Raw genomic sequence first — 20663 nt, 5'->3', positions numbered from 1 at the left:
CGAATGTTTAACTTGACTTACACTCTGACAGCTGGGCCTTAATAACTTATACTTCTACCTTAAGACGGCAGTGCCATTAGAGCTGGAAGTGTGCAACTACGTCACCTCAGATATTATCAGCTCCATTCATCACCCCCCACCCTCCACCCCCCATGCCTTTTAATGAGGGACGTTCTGCAAACGTTCACTGAAGCCGTGCGTTTACTCACGCAAAAAGGCAGTGAGATTTATCTTTATTGTCTCAAATGAAATAACTGCTGCCAAATTAAATATTTTCTCAGTGTAGCTCTGCACTGAGCAGCACGACTAAGAGCAGGCTGCTGGCTTATGCATCTCAGCCGCAAAAAGTGGGTTTGACAGTCCGAACAGATGAGAAACAGGTTGAGCATCTCAAATAATATTAGGCTCAAATGCTGCACCCAAATTAGATTGTCAATGCTGACCTTCACTTATCAGACTCCTCTGTCCAAGAACTGACTCACAGGACGCAGACGTCCTCTCCTCTCTGTCTACCTTCCAAAGGGGCCTTATAGAGGAATACATACATATATATATATATATATATATATATATATATATGTATCAGGCGTTAATTCTGAGCTACACTGCAAAAACTCAAGACAATTTGTCTTACTTTTTGTCCAGTGGCCAGACTATTTTTTAAGAATTCTAGTTAAGAACTTTTTTCCTACCCCATTGCCAGAGATATTATTACTTTATATAAAACTATTGGACTAGATTTAAGAATTTTAGATTAATTTCAGAGGCTGTTTTAATCAAGGTGGAGGTTGCGGGATCTCCCATGAAGCACAGTCCTCAAATTAGTCTCCCTTTACTCTTCATATATGTTTTACTCTGACATTAACTCTGTGTTTTGTTCTTTTTTTTAATGATCATCACATATATCCATGTGCTAATGTCTTTGCGGTTGTAGGTATGTCTTTCCTGTCCTCCATCCTCGCTTGAGCAGAACCAGGCCCATGAAGGCCTGTCCTGCTGGCAGCTGGAGGTTCTAGGTCTCATGTTACTACTGAGTTTTGCCTTTTCCACCATTGCCTGCCCCAAAAAAACCTTCTCGGGATTCAAGAGACACAGTAAACTAATCTTCCAACGGCCGGTGGGGGGACGCGGGTGTCTTATCAGGGCCGGCTTTGCTGGTCCTGCCTCCTGGCTTCGGCCTCCGCTCCCCCTCTTGCCCCCCCTACACGATTCATATGCACATAGGCGAAAGGCGGGGGGTCCGGGTCGTGGGGGGCACTGTCCCGCGTGGCCCGGCACTCCCCGCCTCACGGTTTTAACAGCAAACTAGACACTGCACATTCAACACTTTATAAATACACTTGACAAGGACATGTAGTTCGGGAGGGGGGGGGGTCGGTGTCAATCGATACTTGGCCCTCCCTCCTCCCTGTTTTTATGGCATTAATCACATGCACTCAACACAAGGGGCGGGAGGGGGTCCCACATCACCCGCGTTCCCTCACCGGCCTGGGCCTCGGACAGGTGGGTCGGGTTACCCGGGCCTGGCGGGGCCCGCCGTGCAGCCTGGGGTGCCTTCTGGCGGTGCTGGACCCCCCCGGGGAGGGGGAAACGGTGCGTGATTGTAGGTCTGTGTCGGTGAGAATGCGGTATGGAAGGGTCCTGCCATGGAGGATTTGAGCCTCCATTGGCAGGACATCAAAAACTTAAACATTTATCAATATTATATTATACAAAGATGGTTATTATTATTATTATTATTATTAGTATTATTATTATTATTATTATGTATAGTATATTATATTATTATTAGTATAGGTATCGGATAGGTGAATGGATGAATGAATGGGATGCCTGGGTCTGGGGCCCTCCGTTGTCGGGCCTGCGCGGGTGTCGCCTTGTTGGGGGGTTCCCTCTCTCCGGGCCCGTCTCCGGTCCCCCCCGCTGCCTCTACGGCGGGGCGCCCCTCTGGTCTTGGAGGGCATCTTTCGTGGGGGACGGGTGCGCCTGCCCGCGTCGGCGGCCGGGGCGGCTCTGTCTCTCCGGGCAGGCTGGCCCCCTGCCGGGTGGGGGTCGTTGGCCTGAAAGGTGAGGGCCTCCTGGCCGCGTGTCCGGCCCGGACCGGGTGGCCGGGGATTGCCTGGGTCGCGGTCCGCCGCTGCGGGATCCCTGGCTGCTTCTTTCCGCGCCGTGGGGGCCCCGCCCGCGGGCCCCCTCGGCCGCCGCCGGGTGGGGGGGGGGCCTCGCAGGCGGTGGGTTGCCTCCCTCCTACTTCTCCCCTCTGTGGGGTTTGCCGGTGGCCTGAGTTCCGGGCTCTTCCGTGTCGGCCTCTGGTCTCGCGGGTGGCGGGGTCGCTCCCCTCCCTCCCCCACTATAGATACACTTCAGGTGGAGCTTTGTTTGGTTTATTACACACACACACACACACACACACACACACACACACACACACACACACACACACACACACACACACACACACACACATATAGTCATTTAGTCACATGCACACACACACACACACACACACACACACACACACACACACACACACACACGCATGATCATATACATACACACACACACACATAGACATACACACTGGCTTGTTCACCTGCATGCTGGCTCTCTAGTTTTTGGGTTTAGGTAGCGGTAGCGATAGCTTAGCTCAGACTGCGATCAGATCTCAAGATTTAGGTCGATTGCTGTTCGTGTTTTGGTTGGCTCCGTGCCGGTTTCGTGCTTTGTTTGTGGTTTTTTGTTGCAGATTTCCAGTGCTTGACGTGTGTCTCCGTGTGTTCCTGCTTCCTGGATTGGCAGTGGATGTCGTCACCCCCCCCCCCCCCAAAAAAAAAAAAAACACTGGGTTTGTATGTGTATATTTATGTATGTGTACGCATATGTGTGCGTATATATATGTATATATTACATATAGTAATAATGCACATATATACACTTTTGGTTTCTACCGTCATGGTATCAATCAATAATATGTGTGCAGACAAGGTAAAAAAAAAAAAAAAAAAAAACTAATCTTCCAACACAGTCTCACTCCCAGCGCGTCATAAACCGACGCTTGGTCAGGGCCCTTAGGCGTCAGTTTCTGACGCACAAGGTCGCCCTCAGCGTCATGCACCGACGCAGCGGGCTCTCAACAGATTCTAATGTAACCCGGCGGCGTCGCTTCAAGCCGCTCACAGCATCAATCCCATTGGATAAGTGAGGACCGGCCGCGTCGCTTCCAGCCGCTGGGCGCATCAGTCCCCCATTGGATAATGGAGGATCGGACACACGGAAGTATTCTAATTACTGTCCGTTTTGACGTTAACGGCGAATTTCACAATGATATCTGTAACATTTCTTAAGGCAGAAACACAACATTAGTGGGTTAATTTCCTGGACATCAATGTTCATGTTCTTCCCTTCATTCTGAGAAATAAAGAGTTGTTTTACGCTGAGAGCATCATGACAGCCAATCAGAATCCTGGAAAAAACATCAACAAATGACACGTGTAACTTCCAGGCTGATTTATGGTTCCGCGTTACACCAACGCAGAGCCTACGGCGTAGGGTACGCTCTGCGTCGATTTAACGCGGACCATAATTCAGGCTTTATTCTAAAGGATGCAGCGGCAAAATGTTGCAAGGATGTCTTTGTGGTTTCCATTCGGAGCTATGAATCTGTTTTTTCCTAATCTGCAGGTCAACATATGAGACGTAAAATGGTTTTACTGACACCGGTACTGTCGCTGCTGCTCTCCTGGGCTGCGGCGGAGACGTGCCGGGGGACGCGCTGCTTCGGCGGGGGCTCCGGAGACCCGAGCCCGGGCAGCAGAGCCTCCAGACCCCCGAGCACCATGGGCAGCACCCCGGGGCAGCACCCAGGGGAGATGGGCGCACCCCGCCGGGGCGCAGCAGCAGGACGCGCAGCCGCGGATTGCGAGCGCCTCCAGCGCTGGAGGATGCGCCGGCGCGCACTGCTCCAGCTCGGGGAGACGCATCCCCATCCCCATCCCCATCCAGCCCAGAAACGACACCCGGGACTGCCCGGGGATAGAGTGCAGGCTGCCGCTGAGGATCGGAGCCAAGCCCCGGGGAAGGTCCTGCGTCGGGGACGGCTGTGCCCCGGATGGAGAGCGCGCCCCCGGACCCGGTGCGTGTGTCCGACAGAGCCGCGCAGTTCCTGGCCGACTCATCATCATCATCATTGTTCCGGTTTTTTCAAATCCCCCCGGACAGGGTGTAGGGAGAGTGGACGAGGAATAACTCAGCTTTTCTCTTTTCTTTGTTTTTATTTTCTTGAAATTAATGTACTGCTTCTGTGGCAACAAGACGTACATTTGGGTTGTAGCAGGTTATAAACATGTGAAAAAGAAATGAAATCCAAGTACAACGTAGTTAATTGCCTCAAACATAATCATATAATCAATAACAACAAAAGCAATAACCATCGTCATCATCATTGTCATCATCCGTCATAATTAAATATAATTAAATGGGGATTTACAAATACAAAATAAATTGCTTTGCACTTTTGCAAGTAAACACAAAAAGTTAATCTTATGTCATATGTTTATTTCATCTTAAGTTTTGAGCCGCGATGTTCATTCATAACTTAAACGGCGTGCTCCGCCACACCCACAAACACACACATTCCCAGGTGCCGACAGCGCGACAGCGCAGCGGCGCATCATCAGCACAGCAACCATGTCACACACAAGTGATCGCAGCCGCGAGATGCGGATCTAGCACAGCAAGTATAAACAAAACCCGTCACATTAATAAACGGAGCTCTTACCAGTACCGCATCACTCTCCCGACAATTTTACGTCACCGCACGGATCGCTTCCGCTTATGGCGTAACCGGCGGCACACAGCTGACTAATAATGACATCACACCCGGACACGTGGACCACCCACCTTACACCCCGCTCCTCCCACTGTGATTTATTGGAAGTGATTTATAACTTAACAATCATCATCATCATCATCATCATCATCATCATGATCATCTTCATCATGATCATCTTCATCTTCATCATGATCATCTTCATCATGATCATCTTCATGATCATCTTCATCATCATCATCATCATCATCATCATCATCATGGGTTAGGCATATAAAAAATTCAGACTCCTAGCTAAAGGCGTTAGTGAACTATGCAAAAAAAGACACAAAATAGGCCCTGTTCCATTAGTCAGGAGGCTCTCAGAGCTAGAGGTTTCTACACCCTCCTAACCAGCCAGAACGTTTTAGAGGAAACACTGTTGCAGAAGTCATAGAAATCTGAATTTTGTATATGTTGTTTGGGGGCATCCCCTGATCAGACAGACGTTAGTTTGGTGCAGATCAGACCTGTACTTTTCGATGGGCGGGGCTTTGAAACGTCACCTTTTCCAACATTCGAACGGACAACGTTGCCACAATATTTGACCAAACCAAGTAAAACTTGACCTGTGGCCTCCATATGGGGCTTAGATTGGGCTTGCCAAGTCTCAACTCTGTGAACCCTGTGCAATGCCAACTAGCTCTGTGGAAGTCGTACAGCCACGGGACAAAAAGATCCTAGCAAAGGGCCTTCTGCATTGCAACATAGTCAAAAATCAGTCTCCCAGCTCAAAGCGTTAGTGAATTATTCAAAAAACATTTCAAAGGCCCGAAAAAGGCACCACACACGGTGACCTTTGGCACTTCCGAAGGTCGCACGGGTCTGGACCTCGGCACAGGGGATGAGAGTCACCTCCTGATACAGAGTCTAGAATTTCAGTCTCGTAGCTCAAAGCGTTAGTGAACTATGCAAAAAAAGACACGAAATAGTGTTTTCAGGCCGAAAAGCAACAGACACGGTGACCTTTGACACTTCCGAAGGTCACACAGATCTGAAAATCCGCACAGTGGATGAAAGTCACCTCCTGATACATAATCTAGGATTTCAGTGTCTTAGCTCAAAGCGTTAGGGAACTATGCAAAAAAAGACACGAAATAGTCTTTTCAGGCCGAAAAGCAACAGACGCGGTGACCTTTGACACTTCCGAAGGTCACATGATGATGATGAAGATGATCATGATGATGATGAAGATGATCATGATGATGATGAAGATGAAGATGATGATGATGAAGATGATCATGATGATGATGATGAAGATGATCATGATGATGATGATCATAATGATGATGATGAAGATGATGAAGATGAAGATGATCATGATGATGATGAAGATGAAGATGATCATGACGATGAAGATGATCATGATATTGATGATGATGAAGATGATCATGATGATGATGATGAAGATGAAGATGATGATGAAGATGAAGATGAAGATGATCATGATGATGATGATGATGAAGATGAAGATGATCATGAAGATGAAGATGATCATGATCATGATGATGATGATGAAGATGAAGATGATCATGAAGATGAAGATGAAGATGATCATGATCATGATGATGATGATGAAGATGAAGATGATCATGAAGATGAAGATGATCATGATATTGATGATGATGAAGATGATCATGATGATGATGATGAAGATGAAGATGATGATGAAGATGAAGATGAAGATGATCATGATGATGATGATGATGAAGATGAAGATGATCATGAAGATGAAGATGATCATGATCATGATGATGATGATGAAGATGAAGATGATCATGAAGATGAAGATGATCATGATCATGATGAGGATGATGATGAAGATGATCATGATGATGATGATGATGATGATGAAGATGATCATGATGATAATGATGAAGATGAAGATGAAGATGAAGATGATCATGATGATGATGATGATGAAGATGATCATGAAGATGAAGATGATCATGATCATGATGATGATGATGAAGATGAAGATGATCATGAAGATGAAGATGATCATGATCATGATGATGATGATGATGAAGATGATCATGATGATGATGATGTAGATGAAGATGATCATGATGATAATGATGAAGATGAAGATGATCATGAAGATGAAGATGATCATGATGATGATGAAGATGAAGATGATCATGAAGATGAAGACGATCATGATGATGATGAAGATGATCATGATGATGAAGAAGATGAAGATGAAGATGATCATGATGATGATGATGAAGATGAAGATGATCATGATGATGATGAAGATGATCATGAAGATGAAGATGATCATGATGATGATGATGATGATGATGATGATGATGATGAAGATGATCATGAAGATGATCATGATGAAGATGATCATGATGAAGATGAAGATGATCATGATGAAGATGATCATGATGATGATGATGATGATGATGATGATTGTTAAGTTATAAATCACTTCCAATAAATCACAGTGGGAGGAGCGGGGTGTAAGGTGGGTGGTCCACGTGTCCGGGTGTGATGTCATTATTAGTCAGCTGTGTGCCGCCGGTTACGCCATAAGCGGAAGCGATCCGTGCGGTGACGTAAAATTGTCGGGAGAGTGATGCGGTACTGGTAAGAGCTCCGTTTATTAATGTGACGGGTTTTGTTTATACTTGCTGTGCTAGATCCGCATCTCGCGGCTGCGATCACTTGTGTGTGACATGGTTGCTGTGCTGATGATGCGCCGCTGCGCTGTCGCGCTGTCGGCACCTGGGAATGTGTGTGTTTGTGGGTGTGGCGGAGCACGCCGTTTAAGTTATGAATGAACATCGCGGCTCAAAACTTAAGATGAAATAAACATATGACATAAGATTAACTTTTTGTGTTTACTTGCAAAAGTGCAAAGCAATTTATTTTGTATTTGTAAATCCCCATTTAATTATATTTAATTATGACGGATGATGACAATGATGATGACGATGGTTATTGCTTTTGTTGTTATTGATTATATGATTATGTTTGAGGCAATTAACTACGTTGTACTTGGATTTCATTTCTTTTTCACATGTTTATAACCTGCTACAACCCAAATGTACGTCTTGTTGCCACAGAAGCAGTACATTAATTTCAAGAAAATAAAAACAAAGAAAAGAGAAAAGCTGAGTTATTCCTCGTCCACTCTCCCTACACCCTGTCCGGGGGGATTTGAAAAAACCGGAACAATGATGATGATGATGAGTCGGCCAGGAACTGCGCGGCTCTGTCGGACACACGCACCGGGTCCGGGGGCGCGCTCTCCATCCGGGGCACAGCCGTCCCCGACGCAGGACCTTCCCCGGGGCTTGGCTCCGATCCTCAGCGGCAGCCTGCACTCTATCCCCGGGCAGTCCCGGGTGTCGTTTCTGGGCTGGATGGGGATGGGGATGGGGATGCGTCTCCCCGAGCTGGAGCAGTGCGCGCCGGCGCATCCTCCAGCGCCGGCAGCGCTGGAGGCGCTCGCAATCCGCGGCTGCGCGTCCTGCTGCTGCGCCCCGGCGGGGTGCGCCCATCTCCCCTGGGTGCTGCCCCGGGGTGCTGCCCATGGTGCTCGGGGGTCTGGAGGCTCTGCTGCCCGGGCTCGGGTCTCCGGAGCCCCCGCCGAAGCAGCGCGTCCCCCGGCACGTCTCCGCCGCAGCCCAGGAGAGCAGCAGCGACAGTACCGGTGTCAGTAAAACCATTTTACGTCTCATATGTTGACCTGCAGATTAGGAAAAAACAGATTCATAGCTCCGAATGGAAACCACAAAGACATCCTTGCAACATTTTGCCGCTGCATCCTTTAGAATAAAGCCTGAATTATGGTCCGCGTTAAATCGACGCAGAGCGTACCCTACGCCGTAGGCTCTGCGTTGGTGTAACGCGGAACCATAAATCAGCCTGGAAGTTACACGTGTCATTTGTTGATGTTTTTTCCAGGATTCTGATTGGCTGTCATGATGCTCTCAGCGTAAAACAACTCTTTATTTCTCAGAATGAAGGGAAGAACATGAACATTGATGTCCAGGAAATTAACCCACTAATGTTGTGTTTCTGCCTTAAGAAATGTTACAGATATCATTGTGAAATTCGCCGTTAACGTCAAAACGGACAGTAATTAGAATACTTCCGTGTGTCCGATCCTCCATTATCCAATGGGGGACTGATGCGCCCAGCGGCTGGAAGCGACGCGGCCGGTCCTCACTTATCCAATGGGATTGATGCTGTGAGCGGCTTGAAGCGACGCCGCCGGGTTACATTAGAATCTGTTGAGAGCCCGCTGCGTCGGTGCATGACGCTGAGGGCGACCTTGTGCGTCAGAAACTGACGCCTAAGGGCCCTGACCAAGCGTCGGTTTATGACGCGCTGGGAGTGAGACTGTGTTGAATCTTCATGATCACTAAAATAACACCAGTCGTGTCTTTGCCACCAGCTTCATTTTTTTGCACATTAACAACCTCCAAAAAACCCGTAAGTGACATATTCCATGGATCCTACTATCTTTATACATGATGAACAAGGATGTGGTTTCCATTGTTCAAGGTACACGTTCTCCATGTACTGTAGGTCATTTTACACAAGCAGAAACTAAACTTGTCATTGTTGAGCTTTTAACTGTGTTTCTGGCAGATTTGCTGAGATTCTTGCATTATCTGTAGTGGAATGCAAACAATTCCTGGGTCACAATCTGTGATTTGGCAAATATCTCATGTAGGAGTGAGTATCAGCAGTCACAATTACACTTATCCACACTTTGTCCTCTAAGGACCCACAGGATGGCAGGGTGGTTCAATAATTCACATGTGACCCCACCAAACAGAACTGATAAGGACTGACCTCTATTTTAGCACACACAGTTAAAGGAGCCAGTCTTCAGACATATTACTGCACACTAATTGGAACCATCTCACTGTTGTGATTTACTTGAGGTTGCGCTGTTAACAGTTCAGAAGGTCAATTTTTATAACTGTCAGCGTTTCTTTGTGCAGCTAAAACAAATAGGCCTGCTGTCGAGGAAAAGAGTGTGTGTTGCAATGTGGATTTCCATTGCGTTGATTGGTTGCACTGTAAGTATGGGTGTTTCCAAGTCCGTGCCCATGTACAGTGCGAAGGAGGGAAACTAAGTTGTGTTCTCTCCTCAAAAGAGAAACACTATATGATGTAAAGATACATTTACATTACAGTTATTTAGGTGAAGTGAATAACACTGAAACTCCTGGTTAACAATGAAATGGTCTGCAGTCAAGCATCTTTTGGCTTATCACCGTTTTGGTTAATGCCATACTTGATAAATCCTGATCCATTGATCAACCTGATGAATAAGTTGATGAATGAATATCATCTACCTGACACCGCCGATCTTAAGGTAGGTTTTCATTAGGAGAGTCTGGGGGTAAAAGCTGGGAGGAGGAAACACTGAGAAGGCCAGCCTGTCTCCATCAAAGTGTAGAGCAGCTATTCCCAAAGTGTGGGCCGTGGTGGTACTGCAGATGCGCCAGAGGTCATTCAAAATAAATTAATATGTTAAATCCTTGGTTTGGTAAATACGTTTTTAATTATTGTAAAATATTTATTACATGATTTAAAAAAAAATCTGAATTAATAAAACAAACCAATTGAGTGTTATTCTACTGCCAGGTGTCACCTTCCTGTTCAACCATCACATTAATTTAGGAACGTAGCTTATCTCTCGTCATCAATCAGGCTTCATAATTGGTGGAACACTTCATCTTGTGTTGTGGCGGGTAAGATGGAGCAGTGGCTCACAGGTGTCCAAAAGAAAAGAGAAAACGAAGCAGCAAGTGAAACCCACACCAATAATCAAAACGAATGTTGATTATAATTGTTTTTCAATGTTTGGCAATTAATTCTAGTCCTATATGTTGATCCCATTTGTGATTAAAGGTTTGTTGACTGATTCTATATTTTATTATTTTTATTATTATATGTTGACTACAGTTGTAATTAAAGGTTTGGGTGGGCCAAAGATTTTTGGGCCTTGGTGTTCTGAAGTTTGGGAGTGGATGGTGTAGAGATTGGTAGGATCCACTGGCCTTTGGTGGTGATGTAATCATTCTTTGAGTTTTAAATATGGCATAATTATATGGCTACAGTTTTGACACAACATCAAGATAAGAACAAGGCAGATGCCAAAAGCAGTTATTAAAGTGAGGAGCTCAAACCAAAAGGCTCAGAGATAGCTTCTTGGATTCTGATTGCCCTGCTTCCATTACACAGATAAGGGGTCAACGAATAAGACACTTAAAACTCAAATGGGATTTCAAGTTGGCTGAATGTCATCTTTTACCTACAGCATGCGTAATCAGTATCAAAGCAACACTACGCCCAACCATGTAGTTTTTCAGGGTCATGGAGAAGTACCAACCCCAAGTCAGGAGTGGTTTCTGAGTCATAATTTAGAACAATAAGCAGACACAAATATGTATCATACTCCACCATAACTCCAATACTAAAGTAGTTTCCAATCATATTACAGAATACATTGCGTTTATGCCTGTTATATCTTAAGTTCCTGAATTGAGATCAGTGATTTATCCACAAATGGTCTTTGTGAGTTAAAAGTGACATATTTAGGATTTCCCTTCGTTTATTTGCAGTCTTGCGTTAATATACCAAGCTTTGCTAGATTTCAGGTCATTCAAACAATTTTTAATCACACAGAGACTGTTTTTCTGAAAGTGCCAAGATCTTTATTAGACTCAGTTAACTAATGCTAAAAATAGATGAAATAATATGAAACGAAAGAAGTTTTCTACCAAATTACTTTTGTCTATTCCCCATAGATACGTCCCAATTAGCATTCATTAGGCGTGAAAGTAAATCAACAGTTATTAAAGGGAAGCGTTCTTCCTCATTCACATAGAAGTCCTCAGCAGTCAGCGCTCCATCGATATTTCTGTGGTTAACTTAAGAAGAAAAATAATACTTGAACTACTTGTGTGAAGAAATGCCTGATGTGAAAGAAGCCATGTAAGGTTCAATAATTTAGTACTTCTTTTGTAGCTGCTCTTTTACCTGCTTATGATCAATATGACAACCAGCCCATCTTACATGCTTGATGTTGCTGCAAATGAGTCACAAATCAGCGAATGTGTCCATAACTGCATGCACTTAAAATGACCTTTGTACAAGTTTTTACACAACATCCCTCCTCCATTGCTTGTTTTCCTACTCATCTGCTGATTTCACCTCTCACCTCCATCCTGCCTTCTCCTTGCATCACCTCTGTCCTCCTTTGGACATTCACGCACACCCTGGCTGCTGGAGAACGCTTGATGGATGGAGATGATTGAAGGAGAACGTGTGTTTTTACAACTTTAGTACAGGAAAACAATAAAAGAGACAGCAATATACAAAGACATCTTTTACTAAGCCGGTAAATGGAATTATATATTTATTAAGACTTTAAATGAGAGAGAAGAAGGGACAGTTTAGGAATATGGCATGTCAGGCTTCCAACACATTATGAAGTAGTTTTGTCAGTAAAGATTTTTACAATATTTGAATGTTGTCGCTTCAACTGCTATTCTTTCTTCCTGCAAAGGTGTGCATTTTGTTTCTGAATTCTCCTGACATTTTTTTATTGAAGACGGGTCAGAACTGAACCCTTCAAACCCCATGGGTTGAGAGAATGCTACTACAAAATAGGCTTAGGGTTCAGGTTAAAGCAGGCCTGTCCAGTGTCTCTACCTTCTTCTTCCTCAGCTATGCTTTTGTAATGTGTACAGAATGTGGTATTGTGTGTGAGTGCATGGGAAACCATGGAAAAGATGTCTTCTTGAAGGCAGAATGTTGCTCAAAAATCTTAATTTTGTCATCACAGAAGTGGCAGCTCTAAACCTCTGTATGGGGCCAGACAGCCTCATACAGAGCCTGGCTGTTGGATCTGTTGGTGCCATCAGTCTAAATGAGCCTTCTCTTCTTTGGTCTCGAGCACACAGTATCAATTTCCTCTAACTAGATCCAGCATTCGTCCGACAACGCTACAGCAGCATTATGTAATGATCCCTCCTAGAGGCCTCTGAGCCCAGAGATGCTGACATCGTTGATGAGCAGAGGTCAACAAACATCTTTTTCTTTAAAAGAAAATGTGTTTGATAGGTTCTAAATTGCATTTGTAACTGTACGTCTGCTTGTAGTGCTTGACAAAAGGTCTTCGGGGCTGCAGGGTAAAGGAAGGATCTTCTTACTTATAGTCTTATAACAAGTAATGACCTTTTTCATTATGAACGCTGACTGGTAACTCTAAATCAACTTTTTAAATGTTTTTATCCTATCAGGCAAGTTTTCCTCAAACATGTTATTTTGGTTGCGTTACTCAATAAGGAATTATGTTTTTGTAAAAAAACATGTTTTTCCCCGTCTTTAAAATCTTAATTTAAAAAAAAATGTAAAGGGGCCCTGCGATGGATTGGCGACCTGTCCAGAGTGAACCCCTGCCTCTCGCCTGTAATGAGCTGTGACCCTGCAAAGGATATATCGGGTATAGAAAATGGATGGATGGATGGACATTTTTTAAAGGACAGTTCACCAGGGGTAGATTTACTACAGTTTCAGGACACTAGAGGACAAAAATGTTCTCTCCGAAAAGTTGCTATAAAAACGTCACATGTTAATATTTTTTGCCACTTTTTTGCTCATATCTTTCAATTAACCTCAATCCCAACCAAAACTAGCAAATAATGAAAGATTTTCATTATTTTAACAGTTTAAATTCCAATTTGATTACATGACTTTTCTGTGAAAAAAAAATATATATATTTCATATAAATCATTTTGGAGGGGTCGGAGATCTTTCAATACAATACAATACAAAGATGCAGATGGAAGTAAGTAAGTAAGTAAAGTTTATCTCTAAAACCCTTTTCACAGAAAGAGGAATGTCACAAGGTAAAGAAGGAAGGAAAATAGATAGTTTGGGATGTTTTTGTTACTTTTCTTAACCCTAAATAAGTTCCAGTGGTCAAGGCCCCTTAAAAACCACCCTAGACGCCCATCAATGAAAACCCATCCATGGACTTGCCAGGCAGTGAAAGAGAGTTAAGCCTGAATTATGGTTCTGCGTCAAACCGAGCAGAGCACACGCCGTCACTGCAGGCCTGGACTGGGACAAAAATTCGGCCCTGGACTTTTTGGTCCAGGCTGGCCCACTACATTTCGCGCGCAGATACTGTGCTAACTCGCCCCGTAAACACACAAGCCCTTATACTATACTTAACAATTTGGGTCACCAAACTTTTGGTGCCATTTGGGGTCCCTTATAGTTTGTTGAGGGTGATGGTTTAAAAACAGCTGGGGTGTCTGGGTTGGGATGGGTGAAATAATCTATGACAGGGCTTGGGGTCTCTGGTAAGGTCATCTCCACAGGAAATTATGTACTGGGCTTGTTGCTGCCTATCATAAATCTGGACATGAAAAGTAGAGAAATAGAGTGGAATAAGTTTGAACAAGATTACATGCAAAAAATGAGTCTGAATGCCAACAGAGCATTTGCTAGTTGGCTTAAGTATGGAAAAACAATAGTATAATGATCTGAACAATAGACAAATACATTTTACAGCTCAACATACCGACAATAAACCATGACATAAGAGGAAATACTTTTGTATTAGTATCATAATATTTTGCATGGCTATACTGTTATGGATGCCAAATATTGATATTTTACTAAACATGAAATTCACTTTTTATTACTGTATTTAACACAAACAGTTCAGTTTGTCATGAGTTTTCAGAAGCATATGTTTGTTTGACAACTGTGCATCAATGAAAATGAAAACAGATGAACAGACATAGTCTATCTTATTGTTAAATTTTTCATTTTGAAAAATTTTGGGACTCTTTGGCCTCTGTAGCCTGTCATTGGGCCGGCCAGGTATTCTTTAGACAAGCAAGTCACTGGGCCTATGAGTGATGTGTGAGAGATCATGGCAAGACGAAGCAAAAAAAAACAAAAAACGGGCAGCCACTGGCGGCCCATTATTGAATGGCCCACCGGGAAAACTCCCGGTACTCCCTATGGCCAATCCACCCCTGCATCACCGTGATGCTGTCGTGACCCCTTCTGACTTCTCCGTCACTCCATTTCGCCGCGGTGCAGTACCCGACCGCTAATTCGTGATCTTTTCCTGAATGGTTTATCCGACTTTTTCCGGTCACAGTGAATCAAAGAGATAAGGACAACTATTGTGCAAAAAACCAAAACAAAAAAAATCACACATACACGAAGAAAAGAGCGCTGAAAGTTCACGACTGCTTCAAACTGGAAACCGGAAATGCGTTGCTCCCAAGCGAACCAATCACAGCCCTCTCGGTCTGCGTTTGGTCTGCGTCGCCTCGACGCGTAGTTACAATTTTCGGGAGGTGCACGTCAGTGACGGCGTCAGTGACGACGTGTGGTACGCGTCGACGCATACCACACGCCGTAGGCACGGCGTTGTTTTGACGCAGAACCATAACTCAAGCTTCAGTCAGATAAGACAGATAAGAACCTTTACCAGAGAAACTGATGCAAGATTCACAGCAGGAGGTATGGATTTTATGCATGGATGTGTATGGATTTCTTTTTTGGTCCAAGGCATCAAATGGAAAAGTGAAAATAAGTAAAACAGTGAGCGGAACAAACTGCATCAACAATGAGTTACAGAATATTAATGATGGACAGATTCTGACTTAAATCAAGAAGAAAAACCTTCAAAAATACCAGTTTCTTACTGAGACTGCAGTTGATGGCAGACATTTTCCATTTCAAAGAAAAGTTTTTCAGTGGGTGTAAAAGTTAAAAGATAGTCAGGAACTAAGTTATTCTATTTAAAGGAGGATGCTGTGCTCAATGTAGGTGTTTCAACACACAAGCATGCCTAACCGTCAAAAATAACTGTTTAAAACCTTCCTGTGGAAACTGGAAAGAGGGGGACATGCCTGATTTACATTCTAAGATTTTGCTGACACACAGTTTAAATTAGAGAAAGATTAGAAAAATCTGAATGTTCAGTGCTGAAGATCAAGATAACAAACTCCATGACAAACAAAGATATTCTCACTCAAACGCATGAGGATTATGAGGGATCAGTTTTTATCCCCAGTGCGCAATCATTAACCTATCGTTGGCTCGTCTCCTTTCTTTTTATATCTCCTTTCTGTTTCACTTGGTAACTGTTTCACACACTTGAACGGCGTCTCTCTCTTGGTCTCATTTACCGATGCAGACAAACAAAAACCCGCTAGGACTTCTTTTCATCTTATTTCTTTTTTTCCGTGTTTGATTTGAACAAAGACTAAACAGGTCATCGTTGTACGTTTCTGAATGAGGCAACACATTGTGTTGGGGAGCAGAAACTGTAGCTAAACAACATTCGTTAGAACAAGCTTCTTCAACTTCTTCAACTCTGCTTGAACCCCAGCTGGGTTCTGTGAGTGCAAATCCAGCTTTTCTCAAATGCTGCGCTCCTGAATCTTTTACTGTCAAGATGAAAAAAAAATGGACAAAGTTAAGGCAGGATTTAGCTTTTTTTGGATTTTCATGTAAACTTGATCACAAATTATATTTTGGACTGTCTCAAGGTCAGTAGTATGTCAGTAATGGTAATGGTTATGTCTGCTTTAGGCTTTTATATCGATACTTGTTCATTAACGGAGGTTTGAACATACGTGTCCAAACAAAGCCTTCGAAACCCACGTCCACACCTTTTCTCTAGACAATTTACAGTTAATAGTAATTATATTCACCTGTTAGATAGGCACTATGATATGAGGAAAGTAGAAATCAAATCCCATCTAATGTTGCCTTCCAAGAATAAAAGCCCGTCTCGCCCTCTTTGTCCTGCTGAGGAATACAGTTAACCCTTTAGCTACCAGCCTGTTCTCAGGCTTTTGCCCCACGGCACTGGGTGCTCTGGTAATCAACGGAAACTTGTGTACATGTTGAAACAGCAGATTGAACTTTCCAAAGACCAGCTGATGATCCGAAAAAGACCTCAAATGCAGATGAGCTGAAGAGAGGGCTGAAAGATGAATAGCAAAATGTGGGATCCCTGGGTTGATGGATGGATGTCTCTTCAGGTAGACAGAATACTTCAGACAGACTGATAGAGGTGGGATGGGGCAGGTTGCAGTGCTTGTTAACAACAGATGCTGTAATCCTGGAAAAGTGACTGTGAAGGAGCCTCTCTGTTCCCAAGTTGTTATCAGGTGACCAACACAACACTCCAATGCATTCCTGGTGATCCACGTCTACTTTATGACAGTTTATCAACTCATTTTTACTTTAATTTACACTTTCCCTTCGGAGCCGTATGAAGTATTTTCAAATTCAAATCGAATTTGCCAATGCTGTCATCGCTTTAAGGGTGAAAATGAACGGAGGCTGATGTTATGATGAGGTGGGACCGTCACAAGGCCGTCAGGGAATAAAAGCCCTGAAGTGTTCAGTTGGATTTCTGTAAAAGCAAAAACATTTTTTTAAATTAGACAGACACACAAAAGCGTTGAAAGTGTATATGACAACGAAATGAGTTGAACTTCATAGTTGTCTGATTTTGTTTTTTTTTACTTGAATATGAAAAAAAATACCAAAATATGCACATTTAGAAAGGCAGATGTGTCCCCATATTTTATGGCATCAGTTGGAGCTATTGCAGATATCCTCTGTTAAAGTAACTTTTGCAAAATGCTGCAGTACATATGGGAAAGAGGAAGAAAAAAACTCAACATGAACAAACTTTCAGACTGAAGTGGCATCTCAAATATTATATGACGATCCTTCATGGCATTGTAAAGAATAATGAACTTACCACCCTACAAATGTCTGCATCCATCAGGTTCCAGCTAATACATTTGATGTGAATTAATGACATGAGAGTGTTCAGGTTGTTTCTAGGACAAGTACTGATAAACATGCACCCACCAGCTCTCTGAAGAACGGATGCCACCAGAAATAGTCACAAAATCTGATTTATGAATCTGCATTTATGTTAATGTTCACCATAATTACGGAAAACTGACCTGATTTCTGTACTCTGTCTGTAAGAAGAGGGAAGGAAAAGTGTGCCCGATGTCTTCTGAACAGTCAAGTAATGAACACTGACATTTATATATCTTAAAGGAGCATGAGGCTCCTTTTAAGAAATGAGACTCATTAGCGCCACGCTTCGCCATGACGGCCGTCGGGGGTACTGCAGCCAACAGTGAAGCCGGCACGGGAGAACGGGGAGAACGTGCATGCAGCGTCATGTGACGTCACATCCACAGGACAGCGCGGGAAATTCGGCCCAACAATTGCAGCACATTTTGCAGCAGACAGCCTGTTCAAGGCAACGGAGAGATACGCTAGAGGGCTCATTCCTTTTGGTTTGGAACGCTTCATCTGACATTATTACTAGAAAACTTAAAACGTATACAAATTTTTTTCATAAATCCTGCCTCAATCCTGCCTCATGCTCCTTTAACTGAATATTTTGCTTGGATTATTTGTGATTTACTGGATGAGTCTTGGAGGCATTTTAAAGGATCTTCTGATTCCAGGATGACTCGCCACCATTTTTTCCATTAGTAGATAATCTCTTCTGATGGGGATCTATGGACTCCTTTTTAAATCATTCATGACCCTTCCCAGGCTGCAGCGTTTCAATCACATTCTTGCAAGTTACTCCTGGAATTTCTTTGGACTTCGGCATTGTGGCACTGGAGAGAGTCGTCTGCTCCCTCTGAAAGTTGGACCGATGTTTGGATCAAACAGTGACTACAATAATAAAGCCTGAGCTGTAATTTATCCAAATTGTAGCTACATGCCAATAAATCTGAAAGCATTGGGATGAATAGGCTTTGTGCATCAGTTTGCCATACAATGGGATCTGATCTTTGTCTAAGATGCAATGCAATGTATTTAAACTGATCATTTACATCAACACAGAAGCTGAGTGATGCAGCAGGACAACCACCTGAACGGTTGAAGGAGATGCACCAGAGAATGTCTCTAGAAAAACAAAATCTGCCTCAGGGAGTTGCCACTCCTTAACCCGACACAGATATTTTATGTCATCTATCTGTCCATCCATCCATTTTCTATACCCGCTTTATCCTTTTGCAGAGTCACAGGGGTCTGCTGGAGCCTATCCCAGCTCATCACAGGTGAGAGGCAGGAGTTCACCTTGGACAGGTTGCCAGTTATGCCATCTCAAGAGCCGTTAAAACCAGACATCCTCCAGATGAGTGAGGGTTGACGTGGTACCTAAAAAAAAAAAATCTCATCTTTACATTGTGCCGGTCTGACCCAGCGCTGGTGAATGTCCTTGTTGTCAAAAAGATGTTTAATCAGTGTCTGGAATATATCTAGACCAAAACAGTTTTTAATCAACCAGTTGGTAAATATCTTTATTTCTGCTGTAAATTTGCACATTTTAACATTGAGCCAATGTGACTAACTTTTGGAGCCAGCCCCAAGTGGTCATTCAAGGATCTGCCATTTTTTTCCTTACTGCCTTGAACTCAAATTGATGAAAATCCCACTATGTCTAAGCGACTGGCCTTTTTTCTTTTTTTTTTTTTTTCACAACTTTAGTAAATGTAAAGGGTGAAAACATTTTCACTTGGGCCCAGTTGGTACCCAGTAAAAATGTACTTTTGTGAATGTGATTATTCTCTAAAACTACAGTTTGTTTAATCAGGTTGGCTTCTGACACTGCCTTTCATTTCAAGATATTATCTTACTTTTCCCTGGTAAAACTGTAGCTCTGAGACATCTGTAATCTGACTCTTCCAACCACATGAACTGACTCACTCCTTGACAAGGACAATGACCAATGCTGGTATTATTAATATTGATATTAATATTATTAAACATATTTTGGAGCAATGCTGCTAAAAGACCACAAAGAAAAGGGAGCCGTTACAAATTAATGAAACATACAGGGACACGGTTTAAGTAAAGGTTTAAGGAACACTTCCAGCTCAACAAGCTGAAATCAAAAAAGACCATCGCGTTTACCCAACGCTGGGTTTGTACAAATGGATAGTTGCTTCATGAAGGGTGGTAGCTTGACGATTACAGATAAGGAAGTGATAACGGCAGCGATTGGCTAAGCCAACTGCCAAACAATTATATTAGAAATACATTTAATGCTTGATATAAAGTCCTGGCATGTCACAAACCAATCCCAGCAGTTTTTGAACCAGGCTATAAATATGTTTATTTAATGGTGATGGACTCGCTTTTGCAGCCTCTATTTGTTAGTCAAGGAACTGCAACAAAACTTAGTCCTGCATGAGCAGCATTGCAGAAGTGAGATAGTTGGGTCTTGGTGGCAACAGGTGCAGAGCTTTGATCAAGTCAAACGGGGGAAATATCGCCAAGACACTGAAACATTTTCCACATAAAAAATGTGCAAAAGTTGATCATTGCCATTGTATTTATGTCACAATGTTCATTTGAAAAAGTTCCTGATTCTGAGCCTAAGCCAGCTTTGATTTAATTGAAGTTGAGCGCAAAATATTGGTGAATACTTGAAATTAAAGTGTGAATGCAACCAGAGTCATTTATAACTGGATGTGAATCGATAAGACAACCGATAAGGAACCAAATCGATAAGTGATATCGATAATGGAACCAGAATCGGTAAATTCTTAACAATTCCCATCCTGACTAAGCAGTACTCCATTCACAGTTATTGGACTGTAATTAGCACTGGAACCTGAATATTTTCTCAGCCTAAAAAGGTCTGGGAGATATAACTCAGGCTCTTTGGAGGAGAAGTGGCATCACATCCAAGGGACCAAAGAAGAGATACGTACCTCTCACTGA

Source organism: Cololabis saira, chromosome 19 (genome assembly GCF_033807715.1).
Source record: "Cololabis saira isolate AMF1-May2022 chromosome 19, fColSai1.1, whole genome shotgun sequence".
Classification (NCBI taxonomy): Eukaryota; Metazoa; Chordata; class Actinopteri; order Beloniformes; family Belonidae; genus Cololabis; species Cololabis saira.
The sequence above is the reverse complement of the archived record's forward strand: the minus strand, read 5'-3'. Positions refer to the sequence as shown.